The 22,992-nt window shown below is 43.9% G+C and overlaps 1 protein-coding gene across 2 annotated transcripts in view; it reads left to right on the top strand.

Moving 5' to 3' along the window:
• The window catches only part of OSBP2 (oxysterol binding protein 2), a 160,643-nt gene that overhangs the window by 1,638 nt on the left and 136,013 nt on the right, over positions 1–22,992 (top strand). The window lies entirely within an intron of this gene.

The raw sequence follows: 22,992 nt of genomic DNA, 5'->3' as shown, positions 1-22,992 counted from the left end.
AGAAGCACTGCTCCGTTGTCCTTGCAAATAGGGGGCCCTGCCTTGCTGTTTCCTCACTTCACTCAGTCAGGCAGTGGCAGTATCCGTTCGGGTCACCCGCCTTAGGACGTACATGGTCCTTCCTAGCCTTTTTGGAACACAGCTTGTAGAGGACGATGAGTCTATGGTGCCCCTGAGAAATTTGGAGCTCCACTGAACTTAAGTGTTGGTTCCCACTCCAAAATGGGGACCACTGTCTTTAATCCCTGGCAGGGGAGGAAGCTGACGTGTTTAAAATGCGCCCTTCTTGTGTGGTGTATTGGTGGCCCTCCGCCTATTCGACTGCACCATACCCATCACACAGAACATGGTGTTCTTAGAGTTAGGCGACTGAGCCAAGAGAGATCCTTTTCCAAACTGTTTTTATCCCACTTGCCAAACTTTATCAGGTAAGTAAACGTTTCACCGACATGCAATGATAGGAGGTCATCAGGGATTTGCTATAAATAAATGTCACTCTGTTTTCTTAAAGGCAAGGGAGGTAACACATAGGGCATGTTGGCTGTGGACCACATGCCCTATTTTATATTACGTTCGTTCGTTTATTTCATCCTCACAACCACACTGACAGGTGGTCTCCAGGATTGTCCTGTTGTACAAATGAGGGGTTCAGAGGTTTGACAGGGGGACAACAGGCAGTGGAGAGAGATTCTGATCCAGGCCTTTGCCCTCCAAAGTCCGTGCCTGTCCCAGATGGATGTCCTCATGCCCACTCATCCTTGAGTTCAGCGTTTCTGAGTTACCTGTATTTTACCAGGTGCTAGTAACCTGGAGGACTCAAAGTAATGTTCACGAGTACAGGGTCCCACAGTGGCACGAAGGCCTAGTTCTAGTGGCAGTGAAACCTGACCTCATGCATTTTTGTTTGATTTTAATTGGAAGAGCAAAAAGGTCCCATCTTCTTTTCTTGAACTTACTTGTATACACATACCTTGTTTTATTGTGCTTTATTGCGCTTCTCAGATGTTGCATTTTTTTTACATATTGAAGGCAAGACCCTCCACCAGCAAAAATATTACAACTCCTTTTATTGTGATACTCACTTTATTGTGGTGGTCTGGAACCAAATCTGCATTATCTCCGAGGTCTGCCTGTACAGACAGTTGGCATTTCAAGGTAATCTCAAATGTGCAGATTCTCTGGGTAACTAAGAAAAATTCTTATTGCTTGCTGATAAGGCTCTGGGGATAAATACAGGTTTGGGGGGAGAAGGGGGTGGGGACAAGTTTCTCGTGTGTGTGCTTGCACAGTTCAGCTCTGTCGTTTCATTTTTGGACATTTCTAGATTCTAAGGTGGGCAGAATTATTGCTTGACTCGCCTGTGTGGAATGAATGAGTCCTGACATTTGTACAGCCCTGTACGCTCAGTTAGTCCCATGTGAGGCCAGCCATGATGTCCTCATTTCCATTTTATAAGAAGTAAACCAAAGCCGAGTGAGTGCGCTTCCGTGGCTTACTCAGAGGCATCCGCTTGCAGGCTGTGCCTAAATGCCCCTGGAGATGAGTAAGTCTCCATGTATAGAAAAGACCCTTCTGAAGTGGAGCCCAAATTGCCACTTCTTCCGTGCACTTCAGTTCTGCCTTCTGGAAAACACTGTGGTCTGCCCCTGCTCCTGCCCCTGAGCACTTCAGATGTTTGACACAACTCTCCTGTCCCTGCTTCTGATCTGAATCCTGGCTTCTAGACCCCGCACAGCTGTCCTGCCTGGGGTGTCAAGGACTGAGCGCCTTCCAGGTCTGCGGCTCCTAATTCTGACAGCAGGAGAGTGGGTTATCCAGGGCTCCGTCTGTGCTCAGCGCCACGCATGTGTTATCTCCTCCCACCCTCCCCAGACCTCTAGCTCTCAGTAGCTCTCCCAGCGTGTGTGTGGTTGGAATACAGGCAAGATTCAGGTGCTCGTAGCTGAAAACAGTGTGAAAGAATTTTTATTCATGATCTCCTTTCCTTACGGGCCAGGTAGAGTCTGGTTTACTTGCTGGGATGATGTGGCTGGTAGAAAAGGAATCAGAGCCAATTCTCTTGCTAGCTTCGCTTTTGGAAAGACCACTCTCTATTTTTTTCTTTCTTTCTTTTTTAACTAAATGAAGCCTGGTGTTTGGAGAAATGTATCCAGAGAAAAGGTGGGCACGTATTTCTTGTGCTCCCTCCCCCATCTCATCCTTGTCACCATCCCCTTTCTTTCCTTTTTATTTAGTTTTATCTCATCTACATATAATTTTTAAAAATCCGTATTTTTCATTTCAACTATTTTTAACTTTATAAAAAAAGGATACTGTACATTATATGATTTTTGACTGCGTAAGAACAGTCCAGGATGTGAGTGCACCCCTTTTTGTTTACACGTTTTCCTCTTGATGGGTGACTGTGAAAATTCTGGGACACGTGCAGGAATTTCTCTTGGGGGAAATCGCTGGGATGTAGAGAATGTGAATGCTCGCCTTACGTAACGCCAAGGTGTTTTCCAAAGTAGTTGTACCAGTTTATAATCCGACTGGCAATTATTAATAAGAGGTTTTGTGGATCTGTATCCTTTGCAAAACTTGGTATTGGCAGCATTGATTTTGCCAATCAACTGGGTATAGTGTGGCATCGCACCGTCTTGACCTGCATCTTCAGTTCCCATTATTTTTACCTTAGAGAAAATCAGTGGGGGGTTGGAGTAGACTTTCTCCATTAAGTGTGGCTTCCTCTGGTACTTCTGCCCTCGAGTTTGCTTGAGAAGCTCATTTAATCACTTAAGCTTCTTCTAAGGGAGAAAGTACATAGCGCCAACAGCTTGGCTTAGTAACATTCAGATTATCAGGAATAAAAAAATGCTCTTTGGAAAAATAGTTACATATAGAAAGAATTTCTGGGAAGTCTGGGTAATTATCGGCAGGTTTTTACTTCTTTCCAACAATATGGTAGGAACATAAATAAATACAGGAGATGAGGTTCTTATTCCATTAATTGGCTACTCTTAATCACATGTCTATTTGGATACCAACAAGGAGAATATGGTTTTGTGCTCAGCTTTTTTTTTTTTTTTGGTTGTTAGTTCCCATTTAAAAAATTTTATCCCTAGTTCTCATCCTGTAGGGAACATGTAATTACGTGAAATTAGGTAAAAGTTCACAAATGACGTGGAATTTTCAAAAGTATTGACTTCAGCAGGTCCTGATGGGGAGAGTGTGCCAAACACAAGCTTTATCCGTATTAAGGACAATACTGATTTGGTTAAATAAAATTCTGTTTTGTTGTATACCACTTGCCTGTTTGGTGCCATTATAAATGACATTTGTTTCCCAGGAAACAATTTCAAACAGAAGCATTTTTTTTTAATGTATTTATTGTTCAGACTGATCTATGGGAAGAAATGGCTAAGCCAGCTAGCAAAGAAAGCCTCAGACAAATTAGTCTGGGTCTGTAAGAAAGAAGGCTGCAGTCAAGTGGAAATAACTTTGGCAAGTCCTCTGGCTGAGGGAGACCACTGAACATGTGGTGAGCTGCGCCCTTTTTGGTAACCTGAAAATGGTACACCGAGACCATGCCTCTAGGATGGATCATGTACTCATTCCTCCAGTGAGGCCACCTCTCAAAGGCAAACTCTCATGGAGACTATGTGCCAGGAAATCATGTTTTCAATGTCAGTTTAGGTAATACTTGAAGGGTGCAGATGGAAAAGACCATCCGGTTGCAAAATGTCCCTGAAAATGTGAAGTTGGGAGTGCACGCCTGTGGGTTAAGCCGTTGGGGTCTCCACCCTAGAAGGCGGCCTTATTATATTGGATTCAGCTTTAATTTGAAATATCCAGTGTTTTGTGTCCTGAGACCATTAGGAGGCTGAAAAGGACCGCCCAGGTTGATAATGTGTAAACATTTGTTTGAAGTATATTTTCTTAGCGTTTAGCACAAGGGTGTTGCAAAGAGGTCACGAGGGGCCTGGCAGCATATTTTGGAGGGGCACACTGCACACCATTGTTTTTAACAAGGTCTGGTGACACGAATTGTCATTTTCCCCACGAAACCTGCTCCTCCTTCCAGCTTCGCTCTTTCTATGAATAGCAGAGAACTTCTGAGTCATGCTTGCTGCCTCCTCCCTCCCTCATCCCACATCTGATGGAATTGCCACGCCCTGCCTGTCCCTCTCCTCCAGTCAGTCCCCTTCTCCATTCCTAGTGCCACATCATGGTTCCAGTCTGCCTTCTGCTTAACTGGTGTCCCCGCTTCCAGCTGCCTCCCTGGACAGTGCATCCTCACTGCGGTGCTAGCTCCCCACCCCGATGGCCCTGGAGATGCCCTGTCTTCTCCAGGATTCTTTCAATATTTCCATGCCCTGTGTTGGCAGTTCCTTGTCTTGGATTTATCCCATTTGAAATACCTGATTGATCCAAGGACCACTGGGAGTTCACTGGGCATCTCTGGAGGCAGCTTTGTGCCAAGGGGACACCATGGCCAAGTTTGGCAGCATCTCTGTAATCCACATAGAGCCTAACATGGTGCTTTGCCACTGATACACCCTCAGTAGCTTGTTTAGTCTGAATGGATGAATGAGTGAATGAAAGAGAATTGCCTGTGATTTTATGGGACTTCAGAAAGCCAAGTATGTTAGTGCAACTTGGATTCTTCTTAGTTTGTTTTCAATTTCAAAAAATTGTTTGCTGAAATAAGATGGGGAAGATAAATTGGAGATAGCTGGCTTAAGCCAGGAGTGCCAGAAAAGTGACAGTTATGAAATGCAGACTCTCTGGATATTTTATGTTGACAGATTTGAATGTGTGGAAATAGCCTCCTCAGTGAACCAGTGACCTACATCTGTGGTCCTCATTTGTATTTACATAGGGTTGCAAGAGTTTGTGCATGTTGTCTGTATATTCCTCGGATGATTTGTCACTTTGTAAAGCGTGGCAGTGGCTGAAGGAATGGGGAGCAAAGGTAAAGCTCTTAAAGGGGCTTTTCACAATCTCATAGCTCTTTAAACTAGTTTCTCGTGCACCTGACGGTCTGCCTTGCACGTGTCACGTATTCCAGGCCCTGTGGGAAGCAGGCCATGGGTCAGAGGACAGGCCTCCACCCCACATTAAATCCAGTCGAACAACGGGCCCTCCCATCTGTGGGGTTCTCTGCAGGGCTCAGAGCGATTTCCAGTTTGCAGTTTTGGTGAGGAGTGCAGGCTCTTCCTTACTTACCTGTGGAATGGAGGAAGAAGTGAGAGCGCATGTGCAGTACCAGGACCCCAAACGCCAGCTGACGCAGCCCGGGCCACGGTGTCCACCTGCCTCATGCTCTGCAGACGCCTCGTTGGGGTCTTGTTTCCAGGTCTCCAAGACCAAAGCCGGGCTCCATGACCACTAGGAGGGCTCAGGGGACTCGCCAGAGTCGTGCTGGGAGCTGTGCTGTGTGACGGCAAAGCACAATCAGCACAGCGGAGAGGGGCCTGAGGTGGCGTCTGGGGAAACCAGGCGCGGGCTCCCAAGGCTCCTTGCCCAGTGTCGTCACACAGGAGACGCGCTTTCCTCCAGCAACAAGTCGTGACAACACGTGTGGAATGTTGCCCACCCGGGATGCCCTGGAGAGACTCAGTGCCCAGGATTTTCATGGGGAGCTGGTCACATGGGTACCCTCTGCCTGGCATGTTCCCAAAGTCCAGAGTCCCAGAAAGAAAGCAGGTGTTCACATTGACCACATTGGTTGTATAGGCAGTTCAGGTGCAGTCAGCCACCCTTACCAGGTAAGGAGGTGGGGCAGGGGCTCCCCAAATCCAGACTCCTAGATGCCAGCCAAGGGCCAACCATGGACACAGGCCTTTCAAAGGATGAGCTGTCTCAGGCCTGCTGCGTTCATTCTTTCTGCATGGGTCTGACCGCCTTCCTCCTTGCAGACCTCCGTGACGTCAGTCAGCGGTCAGGGCCGACACTCACTCTGGTTCAAGGAGAGTAAATGCTTACACTTGGCTTTGAGTGGCAGAATGGCCTCTTGTTTCCTATCAGAGGAAACCCATGCCAGTCTTCCAGGGTGTCTCACACACCACAGGGTCCACTGCTTTCTGTGCTGAAGGCCTTCTCTTGGAGCCTCCAGCCCTGTGATTGGCCCTTTATTGCTTCATGGACCCCTTTCTGATTTAGACCTTCTCCAAGGCCTTTGATGGCCCAGATTTTGCATGTGACTGGGATACACTTGCCACATGGGCCTCCTTCTTCTGCAGGTACTTTTGTGCTGTTGGTGGAATGTCTGGTGTGAGTTCTCCAGCTGCTACAGACCTTTGTTCCTTCTTTCGGGAGGGTCTGTTAATCCAAGATTGGCCCTCCGTTCCCCCCCCCCCACCCCGGAGCAGTCGGGAACATGTGGCAGTGAGCACACACCAGCTTTGGTTGTATCATTTACTGAGGGCCAACAATGTATAAGATAGTATGGGAGACAGACAGGTGTACCCTTTTCAAATCACTGGGAGGAGGAGGAGGGAAGTCTGCATCCATCCTGGAGTTTAGTAAGAGGCTGGCAGATTCAGGCTCAGTTCTGTAGGGAAGCTCCCAGGGAGCTGGGTACTCGAGCATTTGGCTTGCACGCCTCCTGTAGTCTTCCGGAATGTAGTCGGCTAACTACGAAGATTGGACAATTAAGTTTGCGAACTTATCCTGGAAAAAGCGCTACATACCTCATTGCTGAATATCACTACTGTCACCTTCCAAGTGCTCCCCTTGGGAAGCTATGCACTGACGCCAGCACCTAGTCCACCCTTCAAAGCAATTTTGGAACTCTTTTTCTGAAATGGCCATCACAGCTGTCGTTGTGTTACCCTTGATGTCCTGAATGTCATCAAAATGTCTTCCTTTCAATATTTCCTTTATCTTTGGGTAAAGAAAGAAGTCATTGGGGGCCCGATTAGGTGAGTAGGGAGGGTGTTCCAATACAGTTATTTGTTTACTGGCTAAAAACTCCCTCACAGACAGTGCCGGGTGAGCTGGTGCATTGTCGTGATGCAAGAGCCATGAATTGTTGACGAAAAGTTCAGGTCGTCTAACTTTTTCATGCAGCCTTTTCAGCACTTCCAAATAGTAAACTTGGTTAACTGTTTGTCCAGTTGGTACACATTCATAATGAATAATCCCTCTGATATCAAAAAAGGTTAGTTAGCAACATTGTTTCAACAGTTCAAGAACTTAATTGTCAGAACTCCTATGTCAAAGAAAGACAGGCCCATGAGAGGGTGTGAGGTTCCTAAAACCAAGATTAATACGTGCTTATCCCAAGGGGAAAAGGAGGACAATGGGCCTATTTCCTGGATACAATTTACACTGGATACAGACATGTGGAGAGGAGGAGATGGTAAGAAGCACTCTGAACAAAATTGAAATTGGCAGCTCTGTGTGCAGTGAATCACATACCAGGTGTCGCCACACAGAGATATTGCTTTAATCATGCAGACAAAGCAAACTGTCAATGAGTTGTGGGGTCATGCTGGGTGCTGTATCCTGTTTTCTTTCATGTTCGACTCTTTCCTGCGTCTGTTTCCGTTTTTAAGAGTTCTCAGAGTTCTGATCACTTAGCTTCACGCCTCTTGACACCTCATCACATGCTCAGCCACAGCTCTGTGCATTTAATATCAATTTAACAGTCTTGACTCATAACCATTTGATCTGCATCGCTGGGCCATTGCCTAAAGCAAAAAGAGGGCAGATGGCACTACTGAGTTTGCATAGGAAACTGCCAGATTGTGTTCTTTGAAGCAGCAATAGGTGCTGTCTTCCTAAAATATAGTGTGTGACTGCCCTGGTCTGACCACTCTCTGCCCTTCCTAGCTAGGTCCCCCCACCCACTCCTTTCTCCCTATCTCCCCCTTGCCCTCCCACCCAACTTACCTTCTTCTTCCTCTTCAAACCACATGCTTTCCATTCTCCCCTCTAAATCTCTGCACCTGCCATTCCTTCACCAAGGAGAACCCTCATTGCTGCAGACTCCTAGCAGAGCAGTCTTGATTCCAGGTCACCTCAGCATGGACCTGCCTGGATTCCTCTCCAATGAGCTAGGCTGGCAGAACCATCCTTCCTTTGATGCCCTTTTGTGGATTATGTCATTTGGCCATGCACCCCTGTTAGCTGGGTGTTGGTCCATCTCCCCGCATTAGATTAACACCTCCCTCCTCCCACCAGAGCCTGGAGCCATGTGTGGGGGCAGAGCCCCAGAAAGTAATTTCCAGGCTCTCGGCCTCACATAGACAGGTGCTGGCTCAGGTAGTAAATGGCCATCAACTGTGATGGGATGGCCATCAGCTGTGGCTAGTTGGCCGTCAGCTGTAACCAGTGAGCCATTGGCCACTAATATAACTGCTGTGGCTACGCTAGCAGAAAGAGAAGAGAGGAAGAATGGGGGCTAGCAAGAAGATGGCGGCTGGGCTGGCAAGTGTGGATGGCGGTTTGCGGACAGTGTGGATCCAGCCTCCAGTGAGAGTATAGTGCCGCCAGAGAGAATATAGTGGTATGACTCCCCTACCTATGGCTCCGTGGGTGTTCCTTTTTGGTCTCACCATATCCTGCGTTATGTGGGGAGCGGGACCAGAGACCCCGCAGGTCACCAGGCACAACAAATGGCGCAGCGAGCAGGGTCTCCCACCCGACACCATGTCTTCTCACTGTAGCATCTCCTAAGTTCGCAAACTATTGCAATGATGTTACTAACCTTTTTTTTCTAATTTTAGAGGGATTACTCATTATGAATTTGTACCAACAGGACACACAGTTAACCAAGTTTACTATTTGGAAGTGCTGAAAAGGCTGCGTGAAAAAGTTAGACGACCTGAACTTTTCACCAACAATTCATGGTTCTTGCATCATGACAGTGTACCAGCTCACACGGCACTGTCTGTTTTATTTTTTTTTCTTCAGGACTTTGTTGGGGAACAGTGTGTACTTCCAGGACTTTTTTTCCAAGTCAAGTTGTTGTCCTTTCAATCTTAGTTGTGGAGGGTGCTGTTCAGCTTCAAGTTGTTGTCCTTTCAGTCTTAGTTGTGGAGGGCGCAGCTCAGCTCCAGGTCCAGTTGCCGTTATAGTTGCAGGGGCGCAGCCCACCATCCCTTGCGGGAGTCGAACCGGCAACCTTGTGGTTGAGAGGCTGCGCTCCAACCAACTGAGCCATTCGGGAGCTCAGCGGCAGCTCAGCTCAATGTGCTGTGTTCAATTTTAGTTGCAGGGGGCGCTGCCCACCATCCCTTGCAGGACTTGAGGAATTTAACTGTCAACCTTGTGGTTGAGAGCCCGCACTCCAACCAATTGAGCCATCCAGGAGGCAGCTCAGCTCAAGGTGCTGTGTTCAATTTTAGTTGCAGGGGGCGGAGCCCACCATCCGGTGGGACTCGAAGAATTGAACTGGCAACCTTGTGGTTAAACGCTCACTGGCCTATGTGGGAATCGAACCGGCAGCCTTTGGAGTTAGGAGCATGGAGCTCTAAGGGCCTAAGCCACCGGGCCGGCCCCGGCACTGTCTGTTTTTAGCCAGTAAATAAATAATTGTATTGGAACACCCTCCCTACTCACCTGATCTGTCCCCCAATGACTTCTTTCTTTACCCAAAGATAAAGGAAAAATTGAAAGGAAGACATTTGGATGACATTCAAGACATCAACGGTAATGCAACGACAGCTTTGATGGCCATTCCAGAGGAAGAGTTCTAAAATCGTTTTGAAGGGTGAACTAGGCACTGGCATCGGTGCATAGCTTTCCAATGGGAGTACTTCGAAGGTGACCATAATGAGGCAGTGTAGCACTTTTTCAGCAATGAGGTATATAGCACTTTTTCTAGGATGAGCTCGCGAACTTAATTGTCTGTCCTCGTAGTATCTTGTACTTAGTAGGTTCTCAAATTTCAGTGGAGTTATTTTAAAAAGAAGACATACTTGGTAATTTTAATCTTTTTGCATATTTTAATGACCCAACATGCAGCCTGGATTATTACAGTAGCAATATGGCCCAAATTTTCAGCTACTTTTCTGAAGCTTATCATGAGCTTATCGTGTGTGACCGGTATGGAGAGCTCACTGTGTTCATTGATATTTACAACTCTTTGTTATGAAGAATTTTAAACATATCTGAGTAGACAATCGTATAATGAACCCCCATTCACCCATTACCTGTTTCAACAATTTGAACTTTGTGGACAATCTTATTTCATCTTATTCCCTCCCATGCATACCATTTTGAACTGAATCCCAAATATCACATTTCACTTCTAAATGTTAAAGTATGTATATTAAAAGGAAAGGATTTTAAAGAATACATCCACAATACCATTGTTACAACTACAACAAGTCAACAGTAACTCATTATCATCAAATATCTGGTCAGGGTTCACAGTTTCAGTTGTCTCAAATGTCATAAATTGTTTTTTGATACAGTTGTTTGTATCAGGACCCAAGTAAGTTCTGCCCATAGAATTTCCCACAGTCTGAATCTTGCTGATTGCATTCTCTTGGTGTAGGCTAACATGTTCTGATGTCCTCTGTAGTTCCTTGATTTGGTGGCTGGACCTAGAAACTTGATCAGGTGGTGATGTGTCTTCCATCAGTAGCTCATAATGTCTGGTGCCTTCTCAGGTTGTGATATGAGCAGCGAGCTGGTGACAATCAGTCTCAGGTTAGTCTAATTCCATCACTTCTTCCTCATTTATTATCAGGAATGCTTTTACTGTGTTTCCCTGAAAATAAGATCTAGCTGGACCATCAGCTCTAATGTGTCTTTTGGAGCAACGATTAATATAAGACCCAGTATTATATTATATTATGTTATATTATATTATATTATACCCGGTCTTATATTATATTAAAATAAGACCGTGTCTTATATTAAGTTTGCTCCAAAAGACGCATTAGAGCTGATGGTCCAGCTAGGTCTTATTTTCGGGGAAACACGGTATAAAGAAAAACCCTTATTTACTACTACTTTTTGGTTTACTCAGGGATACAGTTCACACAGGAAAGGCAGAATAAATGCTTCTTTCCTTTTATTCACAAGCTTTCAAAATAATGCGTTGGTTCTTATCTTCCAATGGTGACCAGTCAGTTTTCTGTTCTTAAGTGAGACTTTAATCTCACAAACATGTTTGCTGTTTCAGCCCACTGCCTGATTGCCCTTAATGACGTACACGTTCTTCATTTCTCATGTCTCCTTCTCTTCTTATTTTCCTCTCTGTAGTCCAGTCTTTTTTTTTTTTTTCTCTCCTTGGGCCGTGTGGCAGATGGCTGCTGTCCACTGTACCCTGGCTCGAACCTGCATGCCCACACTCTGGTCCACATTCCACTGGCTGTATCAAGGCACATGGCCCCGTCCGATATATCCGTGGGGTGGGAACATGCCCACTCCCCATTCTAGTGGGTGATCCCGCAAAGTCCCAAGGCAAAGGATGTGGGCATGTAACTGTAATTCAGGGAGGGCATTAAGAACTGGAAAAAATGCTTCAGTCTATTGCAGCCTCTTACCTTCCTTCCTGTGATCACATTTTTCATCTATAGAGTAAGAGGACCGGATTAGGCGATCCATGGTGTTCCTTCTAGCCCCAACTTCCTGAGAATTTGAGGGGGAGCTAAATAGAAGAAGTGGGGGAGAGATTAGATATCATAGTTGATCAGCGCATGGTGTGAGCTTGGCACGGCGAGGTGTTCAGGAAATGTCTAGTGACTTAATGGCTCAGGGACCAGAGTCCAGTGGCCAGAAAGCTGGTGGCTGACTGTGGGGGCAGAGCCCCAGAAAGTAGTTTCCAGGCTCTCGTCCTCACATAGACAGGTGCTGGCTCAGGTAGTAAATGGCCATCAACTGTGATGGGATGGCCATCAGCTGTGGCTAGTTGGCCGTCAGCTGTAACCAGTGAGCCATTGGCCACTAATATAACTGCTGTGGCTACACTAGAGAACAGGAGAAAAATGGGGGCTAGCAAGAAGATGGTGGCTGGGCTGGCAGGCGCGGATTGCAGTTAGGATGGCTGGTTGCGGACAGTGTGGATCCAGCCTCCAGTGAGAGTATAGCGCTGCCAGCGAGAGTATACTAGTATGACTCCCCCATCTATGGCTCTATGGGTGTTCCTTTTTGGCCTCACCATATCCTGCGTTCTTGTGTGGGGAGCGGGAGCAGAGACCCCGCAGGCCGCCCCGCACGACACTGACCTCGTAGAGATAAAGAATAGGGATGCTCTTGCTGGGCCCCAGATGTCCACTGGCCTTCTTGCCCCTGGGGCCACAGGCCTTTGGAAGTACTTTGGAGTTGCTGGGGCAGCATCCAGGTGTTTGTCTCCCTTTTTCCCTGCTGTCACGAAAGGATTTGGTCCAATGACAGTAGGGGCCCTTGCTCCTGAGCCCCAGGGTAGCGTGGCCACAGGGCTAAATGGTATATTCCCGTTTCCGGTCTCGGGAGACCTGCAAGCAAAGCAGACTGAGTAGGGGCACCACCTTTCGTGGAGTTGTTCACACGCTGTGCCAAGAAAGGTACCTTCCTCAAATGCCCCATTTTTAGAAAATGAAATTATATTGCTAGATGCAGGCACAGAAGTGATTTTCTTCTGAGTCCCGCAGTTCTCCTAAGTTTGAACTTATTTTGCTGTCAACTTGAGTCTTTTCCTTCTGGTGGTGGGATTAGGGCTTTCTTAACCTCTGAGCAGGTTCCCGTAGTGCCTTCTCTCTCACCCGAGTGCCTCGTGACCTGCCCTGATGTTGTAGCCTTCCAGACATTGTCCCTGGCTGTGGGCCTTGCTTCTCCTCCCCTCCTGCTCTAATTTGTACCTCGTGGCACTGGATCATTTATGTGCATGTGCAGCCGCTTGAGGGCCAGACCAGTAAGTCAGGCGTTGTCTGTTTCCTCCTAGAAGGACCAACACAAATTCGATCAGTGTTCAGTAACTGTTAGCTGGCCACACATTGCACAGACATGTCTTCTGGGCCTGGGAAACTGACAAGCAAGGTTTCTTCCAGGTCCCTGGTTAAGTTGCATGGTGTGGCGGTGTAAGCATCTCTAGGTAGGAAAGGAACTTAAAGGTCATCTAGTCCAACCATCTCTCTGTTCATTGACTTCTTCTTACAGCATCTCTGCCCCATAAGCACAAGCCTCTGAGCAAACCTAGCAGGTGACAGAGAGCAAACATTTTTTTCCGACGATAAGCTGGTGTGCCCTACATAACTCTGATTAGAAAATCCTTCCTCCGTTGTGCTGAGATGACTTTCCAGGCAACATCTGTCCTCACCGGGATGTTTCTCTGTCCCACACAGCTGGACTTAACCCTTCCACATGGTCATACTCTTCATCTTCAGAGAGGCTGGCTCAGTGTCCCTCTGTATTATCTATTGCTACATAACAAATTGTGTCAAAATTTAGTGGTTTAAAACTGTCATAAACACCTCAGAGTTTCCGTGGGTCAAGCATTCTGGGAGTGAATGGTTAGTAGGAGTGATTCTGGCTCTGGATGTCTCATGAGGGCTACGCCCCTCTGAAGGCTTGACTGGGCCTGGAGGCTCTACTTCCAAGGTGGCTCACTCGCATGCCCGGCAAAGCGGTGCTGGCTGTTGGCCAGAGGCCTCGCTTTGTGGACTTCTCCAAAGGGCTGCGTGAGCGTCCTCACAAAATGGCCACTGGCTTTTCCCAGGGAGAATGATCCAAGAGCGTAAGGAACCACAGTGTCTGTTTTGACCTGTCCTCTAAGTCACGCTCTTTGTTTGTTATTTCCATCAGATCCTGTTAGTTCCACAAGTCAGCCCTGCCTAAGGTGGGAGGAAGGTTCTAAAGCTCTGTGACCCTTACTTTCCTCATCTGTAAACAGCCCTGCTGGGCTCTTTGAAACAAACTGTGAAAACCTACTTGCTAAAGTTTCACAAGTGAAAGGATGTTTTAAATGTAAGGGTTTTGCTAGTAGTGAATGCTTAATTTGTGAAAACTTCCTGTTTAACTCCAGGCACAGTCAAGGATAGCGGGGCTGGATTTGCCAGAGGGTGAGGCAGCCGTGTCTCTTTTGGGGGTAGCCAGGCAGTGGGCTCTCCTAGAGTTCAGGAACCTTGTCATAGGGTGACTCCGTCTGCTGACAGGACCCTTCTCTCCTTCAGGCCAAATGGCGGAGGGGAGGCAGAAGGTCACATGCTCTTGCTGGGTGCTCTGGGAGCCCAGGAGAGCTACCAACGCATGGAGGCCCAGACCTCATCCATCTTGTTCACCGAACTGAACCCAGTGCCTGATCTGCCATGTTGACTGACGAAAGAATGAACATGCCAAGCAGGGATGATGGTTGTTTAAAACACAGCCTCTGTTTCGGAAGCCTGCATGTTGCTCGAGGTGCGAGGCCTTTGGTTTTGCAGGCTGCTGTTGTGTTCTGACAGGAGTTGAGCTGCTGTTTCTGCTTCAATTGAAACTTGGTGGGAGTTACTTTTATGTAAGACTATTTCATCTAATATTAATTCAATGCTTATAATACTGGAGGCCACGAAAGGAAAAAGTAGAATTCCTGAATAGATTATGTCTCACCATCAGATCTGTAAAATCATAATCTGTGCATTGAAATTTGTAATTGACCTCGGTGTGTTAAATCTTGACTCACGTGTTTCCTTAATTGACCTTGAATTCATGGCATTTCAGTCTTTTGCTTGGCTTGGTCACTGATTTTCTTTTTTAGAACCTCCATTGCTTAGTGTAGTATTTTTCGGGGGTATTTTTAGTGCTCCTGGATTTTTAAGCTAATAGCTCCCTTGTAAAAGGAAGAATCTAGGTGGCTGGAACATCTTGTCGATTGTGGCTGCAGCTATAGAGGTTGTGTGATGATTTTTAAAAAAGACAGATCTGTTCAAGAGTATTCTGAATTGTTCTGTGTAGGAGAATATAGATTTACAGGCCTACGACTACACTTGAAATAGATCCAGCCCTGTGCCCTGGGGACCTGTCATCCTTCTCTTCCTGAGACGCTCAGTTCGCAGCCTCATTTCTGTGCCTGGCTCACTGGGACGCAAGAAGCCCCCTTTGTCACCAAAGTTGTTCAGCACTGCTATTGGTACCGTGTTTCCCCAAAAATAGGAACCTAGCCGGGTAATCAGCTCTAATGCGTCTTTTGGAGCAAAAATTAATATAAGACCCAGTCTTATTTTATTATAATATAAGACCCTGTATAATATAATATAGTATAGTAGTATAGTATAATGTAATATAAAATATAATATAATATAATGAATTATGATATAATACTGGGTCTTATATTAATTTTTGCCCCAAAAGACACATTAGAGCTGATTGTCCGCCTAGGTCTTATTTTGGGGGAAACATGGTATTTGCTATACACAGGGAAGAATTGAAAATACAGTGGATCTTAAATGGATTTTATTTTTTATTTTGGAAATTTTCAGACACATAAAAGTAGAGATGTTGATATAATGAATCCCGTGTCCCCATCACCCAATGTCAGCAAGTCTCACCTTAGGGTCAGTTTGCGGCCTGCCCACCCTCACTTAATTTGAAGCACATCCCAGACGTCTTCAATTTTAATAACTAAGTTAAAATAATAATTTTAATAATTTATATTTATAAATACTTCAGTATGTACCTCTTCAGAGAGATATGTTTTAAAAAAACATAACCCAAATGGCATTATTGTGCCTAAAAATTTAATAATAGTTTCTTACTATTATCAAATAGCCAGTCAACATGAAAATTACCCCATTGATTGATTTCAAAATTTTTTTACAGTTTCTAGATCCAATCCAGGACCAGAGATTGCATTTAGTTATTGTGTCTTGTCACTTTAGTTTCTGTCTAGACTACTTCTTCCATTTTTCCTTTCCTTCATTTTTCTGGACATTTTTGATGACTACAGGCCAGTTACCTTGTAGAATGTGACTCAATTCGGGTTGCCTGATCTTCCCTTATGTTTAGAATCAGGTCCTGCCTTTGTGGCAAGAATACCACAGGATGCATTACTGTATTTTTTACAATGCGTCATACCAGGAGGCACCTGATATTGATTTGTTTTGCTACTAGTTATATAACTTTTATCATTTGGTTAAGATGGCGTTTGCCAGATTTCTCCAGTATAAAGTTAATGAATTTGATAATTATTAATTAACAAGTAATTTGGAAGTATTTTTATTGGGACACACTTTGTGGCTATGTAGAACCCTGTTCATTAACAAATCTTCATCCGCTTGGTTTTAGTAGCCTTCGATGAGTCTTACCTGAATCGTTCATTAGGATGGGTGCCAACCGGCGATTTTCTAATACCACCATTCACCATTCCTTTTACATTTATTAGTGGGCATTGTACTGTAAGGAATTTACTTATGTAATTTTAATCATTTATTTATATCATATGAACTCATGGATTTCTATCTTATCCAATGGGTTGTTATCTGTAACTGTCATTTATTTTGATTCTCCGATTGTCTCAGCTTTGGCTAGGAGGAGGCCTTTTAAACTGGCTCCTGTGTCCTTTTGACATTCCCCATCACTCTTTGAATACTTTCTTACTTTTTGGCACAACAAAATGTTCCTGGTTCATCTTGTACTGGAATCTGCCATTCCTCCAGTGAGCCCTGGTGCCTTTTAATGGAAAATGGTATCTAGAAGCCAAAATCGGGGTACCAGGTGTGCTCATTGTTATTGGGACTTCATTGCATCTAGGTTCTCTTCATGGATAGTTGTTTTTTTTTTTCCCTGATGTTCTCAATTATTCATTCTTTTCAATATATTTACTTATTTGTTCACCCTGCTGTATGAAACTATCCTGCCAGTCATGCTGGCTGATTTTTTTTGACTTTGGTGCTAGTGACTTTGCTGGTCAAGCCCCTCTGCCTTAGGGCCTGGCTATAATTGCTGCTGCTGGCTGCACTGTTGGAATCCCCATGGCCTTAGTACTGCAAGGGAAAGGGACTGGGACTCCCCAATCTCTTTGGATTTATAGGTTCTTTTTTTTTGTTTTTGTTTTTTGTTTTTTGTTTTTGTTTATTTTATTAAATTTATTGCAGTGACAATTGTTAGTAAAATTACATAGATTTCAGGTGTACAATTCTGTATTACATCATCTATAAATCCCATTGTGTGTTCATCACCCAGAGTCAGTTCTCCTTCCATCACCATATATTCGATCTCCCTTACTCTCATCTCCCACCCCCCACCCCCCACCCCCCTTACCCGGATTTATAGGTTCTTTTTCCCTCTCTTTTTGTGTCCTCTTGTAATTTATTTGTTGAAGAAGCTGGGTCATTTATTCTGTAGTTTATTCCCAGGGACTGGATTTTGCTGATTGCATGTCTATAATGTTGTTTATTATACTCTTGTATCTCCTTTATTTCCTGTAAACTGATAGCTAGAGATTCGATCAGAGCAAGATTCAATTATATTGGCAAAATGGTTTATAGGTATATTGAAAGGGGACACATATTGTCTGGTTCTCTCTCTCTCTCTCTCTCTCTCTCTCTCTCTCTCTCTCTCTCTCTCTCACCAGCAGCCATTGTTGATGATTTTCTAGACCCGTTAGTTCATTACAAGTTGCAAAGTGATATTCTATCATTCCTTTTGAACTTATTAGTGGGAATAATTTTATACAGAGTACTTCCCCTCATCAATCATTTGGTTACCCAATGGTTTAGTTAATATGGAAATGGCAGGAAAATGCTCTATGCTTTCCTTTATTCACTAGTTATCAAACAAATGAGTTGGAGTCCTACCATCCCCCCAAGTTTACTGACGACTTATTTTTTTCAGTATCATTATGATCTCCTTGACTTGGTGTCTTTCACTATATTGCAGTTGTTATTCTTGTTCTAATCTTTGAGATATAATTAATAAACCATACAATCCACCATTTAAAATATATAAATTAATGGTTTTAAATTTTAAATATATTAACAGATATGTATAACTATCACTGTAGTCAATTTTCTAAAGTTTTTATCACCTCCAAAAGAAACCCCATACTCTTTAGTTATCACTGCCCTGCCTTCCTCAAATCTGCTCCCCAGACCTAAGCAACCACTCATCTACTTCCTGTCTCTATGTTTTTTCCTGTTCTGGACTTTTATATGGATGGAAACAAACAATATGTCAACTATAATTTTATATATATATATATATAGATAGATAGATAGATAGATAGATAGATAGATAGATAGATAGATAGATTCACAGGATGTGGAATACGGCATAAGAAATAGAGTCAGTGGAACTGTAACAGCTATATATGTCAGAAGGGTAGTAGATTGGGGGAGGGGGTTATCACTTTGTGAGGGGTGTTAAATGTCTAACTATTACATTGTTTTGTACATGTGAAATTAATGAAAAAATGGTTCAACAAACAATATGTGGACTTTTGTGACCGTCTTCTTTAACTTAGTATAATGTTTTCAAGGTTCATGCACATTGTAGCATGTACCAGTACTTCATTCCTTTTTATGGCTGAATCATAGTCTATTATAGGAATATAATTCCACTGTATGAACATACTGAATTTGTTTTTGTCCATTCATCCATAAATGGATATTTGGATTCTTTCCACCTTTTGGCTATTACGAATACTGCTGTTATAAATGTTTTTGTACAAGTTTTTGTATGGATACATATTTTTATTTCTCTTGGGTGTATACCTAGGATTAGAGTTGCTGGGTCATATGGTAACTCTATGTTTAATCATTCTGTAGTGTTTTTGAGTATATCTCTGAATAACTTTTTAAAATGATTCATCTATATATTATTAATATAATATTCATAACTTATCAAAGTCTACTCATGACTTTTTTAAAACAGTTTTAGTGAAATATAGAAACCTAATCTCCCTATAAGTTCCTTTCCTCTCCCCCCATTTATAATATAATTGTCTTAAATATTTCTTCTACAGACATGTGAACATTAGGCAGTGTTTTAATTTTTGCAAACACAATTTAGAAAACTCAAGAGGAGTCTATTGTCTTAACCCATGTTTTTGCTTATTATGATATTTCTTCATTTTCAGTGCTCTGAGATTCCTTTTATTACTTCCTTTCTTTTTAGAGAACTTGCTTTAGCTTTTTTTTTTTTTTTTCAGGTAGGTCTGGCTGCTGATAAATTCTTTTTGTTTTCCTTCATCTGAGAATGCCTTTACTTTTTCTTCATTCTTGGAGGATATTATCACTGGATTCTGGGTTGACAGTTCTTTTCTTTGAGTCCTTGAAAAATGTTGTGCCCCTTTCTTCTGGCCTCCATGGTTTCTGATGAAATCTTCTATCATGCAACATTGTTTTTTCTCTCAAGTGTTTCTTCTGTCTCACTGCTTTCAAGATATTTTTGTCTTTTTATTTCCAGTAGTTGACTATGATATCTTGGTGTGATTTTTTTTTTTTTTATCCTGTTGGGTTTTCTCCACTTCTTGAATCTGTAAATTATGTCTTTTGTCAAATTTGGGGACTTTTCAGCCATTGTTTCTTCAAATACTTTGCCTGCCCCGCCTTCTTTCTTCTCTTTCTCCTTCTGGGACACCGGTGATACAAATGTTAGTGCTTTTATTTTAGTCCTACAGGTCCATGAACCTCTGTTCATTTTTTTTCCAGTTTATCTCCTTTCCATTGTTCAGATTGGATAATTTCTATTGTTTCTATCTTCAAGTTAACTGACTTTTTTCCCTCTGTCTCTTCCTTCTGCTGTTGAGCCCATCATTGAATTTTTATTTGGGTTATTGTATTTTTCAGTTCTAAAATTTCTGTTTGGTTCTTTATATCTTCTATTTCTTTTCTGAGACTTTTCTATTTCTTTGATGAGACTATTAAACCTGTTATGGAAACAGCTGGAAAATTTAAGATGAGCATTTAAAAAAATTCCACAGCCTAATGGCAACAGAACACTTGATGGTGTTCATTGCTTAGCTGTTGTTTATTTTTCAAATGGATGGATTTTTAAGAACACTCATTTCCTAGGTATTTTAAACTTGCTTTACCTAAATGGATGTTTAAGGCAATCTTGATTGTCAAGAAAACCTTTCACTGAAGCATTGTTTACTTTGGAGAACAGTGATCTTTGGGATCAAATGAAAGGTGTTGCAAGTTGAGTTGATTCATTTAACAAATATTTACTGAGCACAAACTGCCTGGCCAACACTTGCTAGATTCTGGAGATATAGCAGTGAATTAGACAGTTACAGACCGCACCCTGCACCAGATGGATAAAGCATTGATCAGAATATGAGACAGTAAGAGCAGTGAGGGAGGAAGCCGGCGGGGCTGTGGGAGCATAGCAGGGCATGTAAGGAAAGTTTCTTGGAAGAAGTGGCATCTCAGTCTAGAGGACGAGCAGGCTGGGATGGAAGCAGTGGGCAGGCAGGAACTAGCTCGGGAAGAATTGGTAAGTCTTACTTAGGAGTGAGGACTTCATCCTAAAAAAAAAAAAAAGGAAAGTAGTTGAAGGGTTTAAAGCAGCGTGTTGACAGACTCAGAGTGAAGTTTTAGAAAAATGTGGCATGGGAGTGGATTAGCAGGGGCAGGGCAAGATGCAGAAACTGCTGAAGAGGCTGTGAGTGTTGTCCAGGCGAGAGATGACCATGACCCAGAGCAGGGCCGAGCAGAGCAGCTGCAGTGAAGGAAGGGGATGGATTTGAGAGATTGAGGCACGCTGGAGAGCACTGGGAATTTTACTTGGTGAGGTCCAAGGGTGAGACTTTAGCCAGACCGACCTCACAATTCAAAACTGTAGTAACTTGGAAATGTATTGCATTGGTAGAAAAAGTGGCACGTTCGTCTGTTTTCTACTTGACATGACCTTTAGTCTAAACTTGAGATTTAAAGCATTTGCCTAGCATTCCGTGACAAGCTTTCCACTTAATAATCGTAGGAACCACCTTAGATGTCCCCGGGTGGTGTGTGGTATTCTGATATTTTGATGGAACCACTAAAAGGATCTAACAAATGTTCAGTGAGGGATGTTGGTGGGGTGGGGTGTTGTGACCCTGTTAGTCCACGTTCAGCATGTGAAGTCAGCAGAACTTTGGTGGGGTGGGGGTGGGGGGGGGGCTGGGTCATCTCCCTGGGTTTGTTCCACTGCTTGTGTGACACTCATGCATGAACTCACTCAGCCAGCGCATCATCTCTCACCATGTATGTGTTAGCTCTGAGTTGGGCAGGGACAAGACAGGCCAGGTCTGTGTCTCATGGAACATGTGTTGTAGCTCACAAGTGGCAAATACAGTGAGCAATTTACAAGGTAAAGCGACACATATTTTCTGGATGGATATCCCAGTATTCTCCATGGAAAGAGCCCTGTGCTGGTAGCATAGAAACCCAGATCCAGTTCTGGCTTTGTGTTTTACCAGTTCTATGGACTGGGACACATAATTTACCTTTTCCTGGTCTCCCCTTTCTTGGCTATAAAATGAGGCACTAATTCCCACCTACAGGTGCCTGCCATATAGAAAATGCTTGATAAATATTTGCTAAACAAATCAATATCTGCTTTGCCCACTTTACGAGCCCTTATGAGGACCAAAAGAGTCGTGTTTGTGACAGACTCTTATACAAAGTGAAGTACTTCCTTGATGAAAGTTGTATTATTCAGTATTCCGTGCATTATAAATTACTGTCTGTTGTCCTCCGTTTGTGTAAAAATGTAGTGATGTGAATTTCAGTAACTGGAGAATGGCTCCTGAGTCTCTGTTTTAATTTCAATTTAAAAAATTACATTAGAAATGTCCTTCCTGTAGAATTTATAGCAGCGTTTATTTAACAGGTCTCAAGGGAAACTTTTAAGTGGCAGAGAATGAGGCCAGAAGCAAAATGAAACAGTGTCAGGTCTCTTAGTGACAGTCTCATCTTCAGAAGTGAACGCTGCACAGTAGATGCTTCTGTTTGACGGGCCACTGCTGATGTTGAGCATTTTCTGAATGGTGCCACCTGGTGGGTCAAAGGCAGGGCTGGGCGTGAGTGGGTGGGCCTGGCCCTGCTGTCTCGGTCCCCTGTGGGATCTCCAGCAAGTTGCCCGCATCTCCAAGCCTTAGCCTCTGTATCTGGAACAGGGACATAACCTTCCTACCTTTTAAATCACATCTTAAAGGGCTAATCCACATAAGACACTTCTAAGGCAAGCCCTCAGGATGTGGTAGTCAGAATGAATAAACTGAGCTTCGTTACTTAGACCCAGAAGGGTCCTAACAGCATCCCCATAGCCCAAGAGGTAAAGGACCAAACTCTTCTCCTGCCTGTGTCTCTGGTATGACCTTCCTCACGGCCCTCTCTGCCGTCTGACATCCCTCCTGTGCCCACTGCTTATGTGAACCAGCAAGTTCTTAGTCGAGAACAACAGAAAATCAGCTCTGGATCTGTTAAGCAAAAAAAGATATTGCTGGAAGGCTCTTTAGGGGCTCAGGATCCCTGGAAAGACAGGAGCATGGAGCACTCAGAAGAAAGGTGAGAACAAGGCAGGCTGAGCAGCCAGACCCATGACGAAAGTCATGTCACAGAACTGTTCTGGGGAAGACACTGCCACCCAGACACTGGATGTTGATGCCACCCAGGCACCAGTACCTCTGCTGCCCCTAAGAACTGGTTGTTGGCTGCTGCCACCATTGCCCGGAAAGAATTATCCCCATCCCTCTTCTTTTAAGTGTAAACTCTTAATGAAGTACAATATGCGTAAGGAAAAGTAGGCAAATAAGTGTACAGCTCAGGGAATGTTCACAAAATGAACACACTGAATAGCCACCACCCCCACTGAAGAAATAAAAGGTGACCAGCCCCCCAGGAGGCCCCTCAGATTGCTGTTCCTCCAAGGGTAACCGCTGCCTTGACTTCTCATCCCAGAGCTTAGTTTTGCCTTTCTGTTAGTGGAATCTCACAGTTAAGTTCTTTTTGTATCTGGCTTCCGCTCACCATTAAACAAAGGGTGCCAAAAAAATGTATACACATTTTAAGAAAGGAAAAAAACTATTAAAATTGTAATACTCAATGCTGGGGGTGCCAAAAATGTATGTACATGACTTGTATTCATCTTTTGTTATCGGTGCATATTGAGTGT

This window comes from Rhinolophus sinicus, linkage group LG16 (genome assembly GCF_036562045.2).
Source record: "Rhinolophus sinicus isolate RSC01 linkage group LG16, ASM3656204v1, whole genome shotgun sequence".
NCBI classification, from domain to species: Eukaryota; Metazoa; Chordata; class Mammalia; order Chiroptera; family Rhinolophidae; genus Rhinolophus; species Rhinolophus sinicus.
The sequence above is the reverse complement of the archived record's forward strand: the minus strand, read 5'-3'. Positions and strand labels throughout refer to the sequence as shown.